This window comes from Balaenoptera acutorostrata, chromosome 1 (assembly GCF_949987535.1).
Source record: "Balaenoptera acutorostrata chromosome 1, mBalAcu1.1, whole genome shotgun sequence".
NCBI lineage: Eukaryota > Metazoa > Chordata > Mammalia > Artiodactyla > Balaenopteridae > Balaenoptera > Balaenoptera acutorostrata.
In genome coordinates, this window is record NC_080064.1 from 53,684,045 (window position 1) to 53,696,856 (window position 12,812).

A 12,812-nucleotide genomic window follows, 5' to 3' on the forward strand; every position below is an offset into this window, starting at 1 on the left:
TCTAGACCCTGAGCACAACTGCACGGGAGACCAAGTCCTGCTCTGCAGAGAACTCATCCTCCTTCCAGGACAAGGACCCTCAGTGGGTGAGCAGTGGTAAAAAACAAAATTCAACCAATTTGAAAGTCGAATTGGGCAGCATCCATTCTAGCAACTAGAAGTGTGCTCCTAGCAATTACACAAAATAGAAGGTTTTTAATAAGAAGAAGCGTGGGGCAAGGGAGTCATTAGGGAGAGAAACGATTACTTTCTCAGGGAACTCTACCTAACGCACTGTGGTAACCTAGATGGGTGGGAAGTCCAAAAGGGAGGGGATATCTGTATGCGTATGGCTGATTCATTTTGTTGTGCAGTGGAGGCTAACACAACATTGTAAAGCAACCATACACCAATAAAAGTTAATAAAAAAAAAAGAAAGAAAATATTACTTTTAGGTCAGAACATCTTTTAGGGGAAGGCAATGGCAGTTTTATCATGCAGACTGCTTCTTCCTCTGGGGGTCAGGCTATAGAGAGGACCCACATGACAGATGACCTCCTTGGTGCCAGTCAGAAAATTCCAAACTGGTTGGCTAAGATTGCATTTCTGGGGAAGTTGGAAACTGCAAGTAAGTCAAGTATTAAGTCTAGGTTTGGTGTTCTGGGCTTTAGCATAAGTGATTCCATTTGGGGCCTGTGGTTTTTTCTTTAGCAGCAGCTAAGACTTGGTAGTTGAGTGGCTTGGTAACTGGAGAAGTGGAGAGGGGTGTGGGAACAGACATATTTTACAGTGAAATCAGGGGAATTGACCTTCTGAACACATGAAGAATGATTCTAGGGTGGGGACCCTTAACCTGGAGCTTTGGTAGTCTGATATTATTAGCAGAATCCATGACTTTGTCACCACTAGAAATCACAGGTATTTTCATTTCATGTTACAGTTTTGCAGGTATCATGGAACACAGTTTTACACTCTAAGTCAAAATTCAAAAATAGTTTAGATCTACCACTCAATCTTGTTAAATAATAGATTAAGAAGCTCACATATTCTATATCTCAAATTATTGTTTTGATAACTGTATCATGCTAAATTCCATTCAGATATGAATGAAAACAAATGTGGTCTCTTTCCTGCCCAAGATGCTAGACACCCTGAAATTCTATCCTGAACTCTGGGTTCAGAATCCCTAAATCAGGGTGGAAAACAAGATTTAAACACCGAGGCTGGAGCAAACTTGGTAAGTTTCAGGTCAGGCTTGGGGGGCCATCAAAAAGGGTTTAGCACAGGAGGACTCCAGGGGCTTTTAATCAGTGCAGTGATGAGTGCTGCATTATGTTCTAAGGAACTTGCTCTAACAATATACGGCAGGAGGGCAAAATTTGGAGACAGGAATCAGGAAGGGTGAGAAATGTTGACCAATTCACACACCCAAGGCGTTGCGGGTGGGGAGGGTTGGCGGGGTGGTAAATGTGTTGGTGTGCCTTTTAATCGTGTGATTCCTACTCATTTTGTACGACTTTAGGCTGTGTTAAGTAGTTCGAAATGGAGTCACAGTGGCCAATGGGCGCCTCCATGATGATTGTTCTTAAACAGTCGATGTTAGACTGTGAGTGTCTAAGTGTGACATTTTAGGAGTGTTAATGTGGGTACGGAATTTGTTTGGTAAGGTCCAAGGAGAGACATCACTGGAACAGGAGCCACGGATATAGATAAGACCCACCAGCCAGGGCTTAACTGACTTATGATGCATGTGTGATTGTGTGCAAGAAGTGGAGAGAATCATAAATTGAACTTTGGTTTGTATCATAGTCTCCAATTCCGGGACTCACCTGGCCTTCCTGCAAGGCTAGGCCACCTTAAACAAATTTCCTCTTAATCTGGGGTGAAAAACAGCTTGTTTTGATTTGCATTTTCTTGGCTTGTGACTGCCATCATTTCATATATTTATTATCTACTTGCATTTCCTCTATGCTGAATTAACTTTTCAGAATAGGCAGCCTGTTCTTAGTGTGCTTTTTTTGTTTTGTTTTGTTTCTCTGAATTTGCTGGCGGTTTTGTGGACTCCCTTTTCTCGAGAGAAAGAACAGTTCATATTCCCACCCCGTTCTCTGTGACCACCCAGCGTTTGACATTACTGTATACTTTTTACGTTTTAATTACCCAAAAGGTCTAACAGTTCCTGCTGCCCCTCTCAAGGTGGAGGGGGGGGGTATTTGGCCCAGAACTGACCATCATCAGCTTTCTCCAACACTGGAACCAGTTTTGTTAGCATTCCCCTGACTGCTAAAACTGAGCATGTTTTTATCTGTTTACTGTCCATTCTCATTTCTATGGTTTTTTGTCTATTTACAAAAATGGGACTGTACTATCTGCATTTTCTGCAGCTTCTTTTTCCTCTGATATATCCAGGACATTCCTAACCAGTGTCATTGATACAGTCACTAATAGCCACCTAACTCTGACTCCTCAGTGGGCATAGGGCTTCTTTGGTTCAATCCTTCTCTTATTAAAGGGTATTGTTTTCTGAGTTTTTGTCACAAAAAGCTCAGTACTAAACCTTTTGTTCGTGTATTGTTAAGTCCAGGTGATTTTACACCTGGTGTAGATTCTTGAGCGGAGAGTATATGTATTATTTCTGATTTTAATAGGTGTTCCAAGTTCCTAAAAAGTTATAACTATTCCCACTCCAGATAGAGAAAAGTGATCCTAATTTTTTCTATTATAGCCACAACATCTGGGCTTGGGCAACTTTTCGTGCTTAGTATTCATTGCTTTCCAATTTCCTCTTTTTTAAATTTTAATTTATCATTTTACATGAACTTTTACTATAAGAAACATTAATGATTTTTGTGATGGTTTAGAATTTGTTATTCTCTCTTTTGTGAAGTACTTCCCTGTTTTACCTTTTTTGCAGTTCAGAACTCTTTAATGAAAATTATCTGTTCTATATGATTAAATGGAAAGTTCTGGACATGGAAACTTTTTTAAAATGTTGAACATTTTATTGATTTTTCTTTATACTCATCTGATGAAGATTTTGTGTTTGTTTTTACTTTTGGATCAATATTTGATTATTTTAAAGTTTTGCTAGGATAGCATTAATTTCATCTAGAGTTTTCTTAATTACCGTACATTTGCAAATTTATCTTTTAAAATCCTCACACTAGGTCCTTTTCCACGCTTAACTTTGCACATTGTAATTTTTTTCTGTTTAAGGAAAAGTCTTACTTGGCTTTTGATTTTATTGTTTACAGTTTTCTTTTAAATTTCTACTTTTATTTGAGCCTTTTGTCTTTTCTTTCCTTGGTTTAACTTAACCATGTTGTTTGAGGCACAAAGATTTTTTTTTAATAGTAATCTTTTATTTATTTATTTATTCATTCTTATATTTATTTTTGGCTGTGTTGGGTCTTCGTTTCTGTGCGAGGGCTTTCTCTAGTTGTGGCAAGCAGGGGCCACTCTTCATCGCGGTGCACGGGCCTCTTCACTATCGCGGCCTCTCTTGTTGCGGAGCACAGGCTCCAGACGCGCAGGCTCAGTAGTTGTGGCTCACGGGCCTAGTTGCTCCACGGCATGTGGGATCTTCCCAGACCAGGGCTCGAACCCGTGTCCCCTGCATTAGCAGGCAGATTCTCAACCACTGCGCCACCAGGGAAGCCCCAAAGATATTTATATTTTTGGATTATCATAACTGAAAATTTTTCTTTGCTTCATTTCATACTTTTGACCTGAATTATGCTTTATTGGTCAGTACTGCCTTCTTTGTGCTTTAATTTTGTCAGCATTTATCTGTACAACTTTGCCCTTATTTTCAGTTTTCACTGGTGTTTTGCTTTAATAGTATTTGTAGGACATATAGAGCAGTCTTGCTACTGAACTGAACTTGGGTTCACTCACCTAACACACAGCAGTCAATCTACTGACACTGGGTTGTAGTGAAGGAAAGTACAGCATGTATTTGCAGGGCACCAATCAAGGAAAATAGGCAGCTAGTGCTCAAAGGACCTGAATTATTTGCTTGGTGCCCTGTAAATAAACACTTTACTTTTCCTTCACCACAGCCTGGTGTCAATAGATTGACTTTGTTGCAAGAGAACCTGAGGTTGAGTTTGTAACAATTTTGGTGACCATGAAGGGACCACTGTCCCAAGTGGGCGTCTTACCTGTGGCACATTGGTCCCTGACAGGAGGTGGCTGTAAGATTCTGTCCAACAGCTTCCTGAGCACCTTTGTCTCAGGGACAGCCCTGAGCATCTGCCACCAACTGGGTGTCAATGACCCTCAGAGATTTCGTGGTGAAGGAAACAGGGCACTTGCTTGAGATGTCTCTGCTAAATAGCCGAGCTCCTGTGTGATGGCACCAGGGTAATTTTTCTTTTAGCCACTTGACTCTGTCTGTGGTGGGGCATTGATTTTGGGGATTTTCTTCATTAGACTAAGGAATCTGAAACACTGAGAGATGCCTCGTGTTTGCTGGCTGACCTCCTTGATATTTGACAGCACCAGCTATGAACAACTAAAGATGGATAATCAGAGCTCTGTTCCAACTTGTAGCCCATTAGGGTATATTCAGCAGAATAGGGAAACTTTTAGTTGTGCGCCTCTGAAAAGAAAAAAAAAATGGGGTTCTATTGTAACACTGCTTGGTCTCATTACTCTTTAGGATCTGGGGAACACTGGCCCCCTAATGGCTCTCTAGATTATAAAACTATCTTTCAACTAGAACTATTCTGTGAAAGGGGAGGAAAATGGGATGACGTTTCTTATGGATAGCTTTTTACGCTATTGTATCAAAGTGGCACTTATTCAGAGAAAAATGTAACATGCATAGAATTATGATACACAAAGAAATTTCCTCCAATAAGGAGATATGAAAAGCTTTACCCGATTCTCCGGAATGAAGAAATGAGGGATTAATTCAACAAATAAATGCTCTTACAGTTCTGCCACCTCTGCCCCTGTATGGTGGGCAGAATGTGGAAGCAATCGCCAGGGTCCTATATCCCACAGGAGCCAACTCACTCTCGCCTGCTCTGGCAGGAGCTGAGGAAAGCACACTGGTGTCCTTCTTGTTACCTGACAGGAAACCAATTTTGGCCAGGGAACCACTATTGTTCAGGTAAAGCATTTCCCACTGAGGCAGATTCCCATTGGGGGAATAAATACCCAAGATCAGCCAGCAGGTTTTGTGTGGATACACTCTCCCTTTTCAACCTCAGACTTGTTTAATTGGAAAAATAAGATACCAACCTATTGGGAAGACACTACCAGGATGGAAAATCTATTCTTCTCCATCTTTGCCACCCACAGCCCAAATTGGGCTGATGTTCATAGTTTGTTAACTCCCCTGTTGGCTGAGGAAGAGAGGAGGGTGGTGATAGAAAAGGCTAGAGAAGAGACAGATAGAATGCATGCTTCTGCCCCTAACAAACCCATCCAAGCACCAGCAGCAAATGCAATTCCCACCACAGATCCAGGAAGGGATTGAGAATGACCTAGGAGATAAAGCTCGAATTGAGCATGGCAGGGAGTGCAACTTAGCAGGGCTCCAAAATGGAGAGCCAACACAGGAGGTTTCATAAGGTGCAAGGAGTGTGCCAACTGCCACAGGAGAACCCCTGAGTCTTTGGAGAGAATGTATAGGGCATATTGCCAATATATAGATGTGGATCCAGATAATCCAGAGAATTTCACGTTAGTTAATCAGACCTTATGGCTCAGAGTGCCCCAGCTGCAGAAGATAGAAGGGCTTTTTGGCCTGCCCATATCTCATTTGGCAGAAATTGCTTTCAGTTTTTCACAGTCGGGAGGAAATACAGACCAAAAAGAGACCCGTTAAATGAAGCAGCAGATGTCCCTTTTGGCGGTGACACTCACAGGAGAAAGGGAGAACAAGTCATCTGAGCAGAGGGTAAGATCCCAGGGAACCAAGAGAGTGAAGGGTGACCCCCAGAAAGGAGACCCCAAAAAGGGACATGTTAAAGTGGGTCCCCAGCAGTGCCTATCGTAAGCCAAGAAGGAAATTTGCCCCAGCTAAAAAAAGAAACTGGAAGAGGAGGAGAAAGCATTGTTCATGCTGTAGTAACGGAAAGTGACAGAGTGAGGAAGGCCTGGCAGGGAGTCTGCTTGTGGAAACAGGCTCCTTCCCACTTCCCAAGAGGAGCCCCTGGTAACCCTTTCATGGGAAACTAACAAACTGACTTTCTGATTGATACTGGAGCCACTTGCTCTGCTTTGGACACTCGATTAACTAGTTAACCCAAAAAAGCACAATGGCTAGAGGAGTCTCCAGAAAGCCTCTCCAAAAACTGCTTGTGCAACCTCTAGACTGTCAGATTGAGGCTACTAACTTAAAACACAGCTTTTTGTACATGCCAGAGTGCCCAGTCCCATTGCTGGGGTGAGATTTATTAAGTAAATTCAATACTAAAATGACTTTCACACCTGGACAACTGGATATAGAGGTACCACCGGAACAAGCCTGTGCCTTGCAGGCGGCCCTCTTCTGTCAAGGGATGGAGGAGTCACCACCAGCATTCCTGAAGACATCTTGCAGCTGGGAAGCCTGGGACCATGGGCTGACTGGAGGCCAGGGAGAGCCAGGAGGGCTGTCGAGTAAAGGTGAAACTGAAGCCAGACACTCAGGCTCTGAGCTTAAGGCAATACCCCTAAAGGAGCAAGCAAAACAGGGATCCAACCTTTGATAATCGCCTTTTTGAAATACAAGCTTATTTGCGGCTCTCAGTCACCATCTAAAACTCCCATCCTGCCTTTAATGTGCCCGGCACTGAGGACTAACGGTTCATTCAGGACCTAAGAGCCATAAATCAGATAGTGGAAGATATTCACCTTGTAGTCCCAAATCCCTATATTCTGCTCACTCTCTTACCTGGAGACCTTTGTTGGTTCACTGTGCTAGGCTTAACAGACGTCTTTTTCTGTGTTCCTTGGAGTCCTAAATCCCAAGCATCGTTTGCATTTGAATGGGAAGATCTAGGAAACAAAAGCAAGCAACAATACTGCTGGACAGAATTGCAAGGACTTACGCCCCCAGCCCATGTTGTTCAGGAAAGTGCTAGCTAAAAACGTAATGGAGCTCCAGCTACAAGAGGGAACTCTGCTTACATATGTGGATACCTTCACAACTAGCAAGATGAAGAACTTGGGTAAAAACACTGGGACTACTTTGAACTCTCTGGCCAAATGACGCTATAAAGTCTCTGGGAAACAAGCCCAAATTTCCCAACCACCTGTGAAATATCTAGGATTCAAACTGACAAAAGGCCAGAGGAATTTGCTCCAGGACTGCCGGCAGACAGTAGCCTGGGTGACGGTGCCCACCACCCAAAGACAGTTGCGTGGGTTCCTGGAATGGCAGGATTCTGCTGCATTTGGATCCCCAACTTAAGTTAATAGGTAAGCCACCGTATGAGGCCCTAAAAGGGGCTGACAATAAGCCCTTAGTGGGAACGGGAGAATGTCAAAGATCTTCCAAACAATGAAGGAAAAACTACTGACTGCCCCTGTTTTGGGTTTGCCAGAGTTGAAAAAGCCGTTTGATCTTTTTGAACATGAAAGACAAGTAGTGAGACTGGAGGTATTGACCCAGAATCTAAGAAACACAAAATGCCCAGTATCCTATTTGTCAAAGACTTTGGACATTATAATCCAGGGATGGTCAACATATTTGAGTGTCATAGCTGCTACTCGAGATTTGTTGCAAGAGGCAGAGGATTTCACTCTAGGATTGCCAAGCAGGGTGCATACGTCCCACTATGTGCTGCCACCATTGGAATAAAAGGATGGATATTGGCTCCCTTCAGGCCACCTGGGAGGATATCAGGCCATTTTACTTGATAATCCTAATGTGATTCAAAGACTGTCTTCCTTGAACCCAGCCACACTGCTCCCCACCCCTTTGGGTGACCCATGCTTGCAGGCCTATGTATGATTTATGCAGGTCATTGAGCAGCTGCTCAGACTTGATTAATGTTCCCTTGGGAGATCCAGACTTGGAGGTGTTCACAGATGGAAGTAGCTTCATGGACCACCAACACTAAAAGACCAGATACTCAGCGGTAACCCTGCAGGAGATCCTAGGAGCAGAAACTTTGTCATCAGGTACCTTGGCCCAAAAGGCTAAAATTATTGCCCTTACTTGACCTTTACATCTCAGTGAATGTATGATAGTTAACATCTATACTAACTCGAAATATGCCTTTTCAGTTGTGAATGCACATGGGGCAATTTGGAAAGAGAGATTGCTCACTTCTGAGGGAAAAGAAATCAAACATGCGCCCAAGAAGTTTTGAAACTGCTAGACACAGTGCTCAAGCCAAAGGAGGTGGCAGTGGTGCATTGCCCAGGACAGCCAGGAGCAAAACACCTTCGGTTATAGCTCTGTTCCTAAGTATACACCTGACCCAATTTAGCCTGACATACTCACCGGAGAACCTCAGAAGGTCACGAAAATGTGGATTTGATCTTACCCATCTAGGAACAGATGGTAAATGACCAAGGAGCATTTTGAATTCCTGAATATCTAATGGAGGAAGCAATTGGTTCAATATACCTGAGCACCAATTATGGGTATCCAGTGTATACAGGAGTACATTAAAGACCAAATATGCAAAGGACAATACAAAGAGTATTATGAAAATGTATGATTTGGGCTAAAAATAATTCCAAGACTGGGGCCCCACCCTGCATGGAGTCCAAGCTAGAGGGGAGGGCCTGAGAGAAGTTTGGCAAGTAGGCTTTACAGTCATGCCCAAAGTTAAAGGAAACTTTCACTATGTACTGATGATGGCAGACACCTTTACAGGCTGGGTGGAAGCATTCCCTTGCTGGATTGAAAAAGCTCCAGAGGTAGTAAAGGTCTTGCTCCAGGAGATAATTCCTAGTTTTGGGCTACCCAGCTCAATTCAGAGTGAGAATGGAGGAGCCTTTATTGCTAATGTGATTCAAGAGGTAGCTGAAGCATGTGCAATAAAATGGAATTTGCATGCATCTTGGAGGCCTTGATCGACAAGAACCACACCTTAAAAAGGATGATACCTAAAATCTGTCAAGAAACTAAACCTGGGACAGAGTGTTGTTGGTTGCACTGCTTAGAATTAGATTGGGTCCTAGAAGTAGACTCCAGCTCTGTCCTTATGAAATATTTTATGGGAGACCCTTCCTCTATTCTGAGCAGTTTGGTGGCCAGACATCTGACCAAAAGGTAAAAGAAGTAGACACTGTAAGATATGTGCAAACACTGGCGTTAGTTTTCAATGCTACTCCTAAATTTGTTACTAAAAAAATGATGTTTCCCACAGATGTCCCCCTCCGGTGTTTTAGACCTGGAGACTGGGTGTTCCTCGTAACATGGAACCATGTACACCCAAAGAACCAACTCCAGCTGCAGTGAGTGGGGCCTTACCAGGTTCTGCTAGTAACTTGCTCTTCTGTTAAATTGACAGGAGTCAAGCCGTGGATCTGCTGTACACGGTTGAGGCTGGCTTCTGATCCAACTACAAGTCCACGGTCCTTGGCAGTTACAGAAAAGACAACCACAACACTGACTGAAAGCCAGTTCTCCTTCCTGCAAGTCTGGACCAGGGCTTCGGTTAAAATTAAAGGAAGTATCTTAGATAAGTAGTGAATGACTTGTGGCCATTCATAATAACATTTGTAATTGGCTGGAGCATTTTTCTGATTTATTATTTGCTTAGATCCCTTTGCTTGCTTCTTGATTCATGTAATCATTTTACCTGTGATTACATTGCAGTCAATCAAACCTGTAATTTGTTGTGATATTGACAATAGGAGATATTTCATCCTTGCTCTATTTTAATTTAACCCTTGTGATAATAGAGTTTGTACCAAAGTTTAGGGCCAGTGCTATTTTCCCATACGAGCTGTTGGCCCCAACTGTAATAATGCTTCTTGCTTTTCTTTACTGTCTCATCCCACTGGTGTCTGCTGCTTCCTGGAAGGAAAATTCTCTCATTAGGTTGTCTCAGAGTATACCAAGAGGTGGGAATTTAAGTAATTGTTGGATATGTCATTTGAAATCTCAAACTATTCGTGAACAGTATATCCCATCGGTGGTCCCTATAACTGATTTTGATACTGTGCCAGACCCCTTAACCTTCTATAATCTTCCTCCTTCAAGCTTCACATTCCAAGTTCAGATAACCAAGAGACCTCAGAATATCCCAATCCCTTGCTTCAACCTGTCTGAAGTAATTTCCATTGGAGGAAACGTTACTACCGGTCCCCCGCGGTCCCTCAAATTTCTCCTGGAGAAATGTGATGCCCAAAATCCCCTGAAATGTACACTTGACAAATGTGTAAGGGCTAAAAATGACACGAATTTATGCCAGATAGCCAGACAAGTTGGATATCATGTAAATGGACTATGGAAGGCTTGCAGTGGCTCTCACCCCTGGCTTGAAAACATAATCTCTGAACTCCCCAAAAATGAAAGAATCAATGACGTGACCCTGGGAGGTATAACTTGCTCCCCTCCAGGATATATCTTTGTCTGTGGCATAGGGAGTGACTCACCAACACAAGGATGGGCACATCGCTGCTTAGACAGCTGGCAAATGGAAGGGTCATGCTTATTGGGATATTTTAGGATCCCTTTTTCTGTGCATAGTCTGGAGAGCATGACTTCTCTCTCTAAATCAAACACCCGTCTTAAAAGAGAGATATTGGCAGGGTAGGGGGACAATATAGGACAAAGTATTTTTGCCAAACTCACACCAACTGCCAGAGTTTATGTCAATAGAGATATGATTCATAATGTATCTGCCGCAATTGGACAAATTGCTGAGGACACAGCTAAAAGTATTGCAGCCCAACAAACATCTTTGAACTCATTGGCTCGAGTGGTCCTGGATAATAGAATAGCCCTTGACTTCTTATTGGCAAAACAAAGATTATGTGCAGTGGCTCATCCCACATGCTGCACATATGTCAATACCTCTGGAGAAGTTGAAACCCAAGTAAACAGAATAATTGAAAAGGCTACCTGGTTATAGGATGTTTATAAAGAGGACACGTACCAGGACTTATTTTTGTGATAGCGATCTGGAATAGGGGGACTCTTCTGAGTACTGTTACAAGGCTCCATCTGATCATCACCCTCTTTGTAATGTGTTCATTAATTTTCACATATTTCTCCAGATACTATGACAAAGTGATCAAAGAGGGAGATAATGTTTCATAATGCAAAATACTGATGCTAGGCCTGGGACTTGAGAATTCTTAGAAAAGAAGGTCCAAGACTTTCTCTCCTCTAATCCTGAAGAATTGACATCGCCCCTGTTCAGCAGGAAGTAGCCAGAACGGTCGTCGCCCCATTCCCCTTAGGATTGAGGAGTATCGAAGAGAAGAGGGAACTGAAACGGAGCTTGACCCTGCAGTGCCCTCCTTCATACAATTCCCTCTTGTCCCCACTTCTTTTTTGTAGAAAAAGCTAGAGTTTTTGAGGCCTTGTCAGAGTTCCAAAGAGCAGACTCAAGCAGTTAATGATTACAGAAATGAGGAAATCCAGAAACAAAGGAAAAGCAACCAAGCAAGAAAAGTTCAGCCATAAAACAGAGTCACAGGACTCCTAGTTCCTCCTCAAGGGATATAGATAACAATCTGATGCAACATATCCTTGAGTTGTCTTACAGAAACCAGGACCCTGTGATGAAACCTGCTGACCACAGCCAAGGAGACTCAGAGAAGTTGGAGCCAGACGAGTGATGACCAGCATGCCAGATATCACTTTATTGCTTAACACCCATCCAATCAGAAGAATCCATGAGCTAATCTCATGCTTCAGACCCTTACCCTTAATTTTAGTCTTTAAAAACGCTTGCCTGAAAGCCGTCGGGGAGTTCAGGTCCTTTAAGCATTAGGTGCCCATTCTCCCTGCTCGGTACCCTGCAAATAAATGCTGAACTTTCCTTCACCACAACCCTGTGTCAGTAGATTGACTTTCCTGTGCATTGGGTGAGCAAACACAAGTTTGGTTCAGTAACAACCTGTGTTTCGGTTGGGAGAGGTCAGTGGTTTTCCTTAATGACTTTTCAGTTTTTTGAATATTAGGAGCACTTTCAAACACACAAAAGAATAAACTCTCACAGCCATCACCTAGATTCATGAACAAGCTTCTTCTTCATTTGCCTTATCTATTTTTATTTTTTATTTTTGCTGAAATATTTTAAAGTAAATACAAGACATCATTCTGTTTCATCCTTAAAATGTCAGTATCTCTCTCTTAAAACAGAAGGGTGTTTTCTTATATAATCACAATATTATTGTCCCAGCTAATAAATTTCATATTCCCTAATATTTAATACTCTGTACATATTCAAAATTTACTGCTCTTCTACAGTTGATTTATTGAAGCCAGGATCTAAGTAAGGGGCAAACAATTCTCTCCATCTGCTAAACCAGAACAGCACCTCATTCCCCAAGCCATTAAAGTATTGAAGCCCTGTTGAAGGTCATATCTGGTGGACTTGTTTGGTTGCTTCATCATAGTCACCTTGATAGCTTCAGGTACAACCCTAGTTATTAAATAGTTTGTTGCACTAAGAGGAATAAAACATGTGTGTAACTAATATTGATCAATTTTTTATTCGTAGTCATTTTTATGCTTTCTCTTTTGACATTTTCTCTTACTTCAGATCTTTCATGTACATTGATTCTTCACTTCCTGTCACTCATAATTTGAGTTATTTTTATCATAAATGAATGCTAAAGTTAAGGCTTTTTAATAACCACTGTGGGTTTTTATGTTGTTAATGTAGTTAATTATGTTTATAAATTGTTTGCTTTTAAGCTCT

The 12,812-nt window shown here is 42.2% G+C and overlaps 1 long non-coding RNA gene across 1 annotated transcript in view; it reads left to right on the forward strand.

Moving 5' to 3' along the window:
• LOC103010798 (uncharacterized) overlaps positions 1-12,812 on the forward strand; it is a 48,341-nt gene continuing 35,529 nt past the window's right edge. The window contains exons 1-2 of the long non-coding RNA XR_009005536.1: positions 1-86; positions 9,444-12,525. This is a non-coding gene — a long non-coding RNA (uncharacterized LOC103010798). The remainder of the gene's footprint in view (positions 87-9,443; positions 12,526-12,812) is intronic.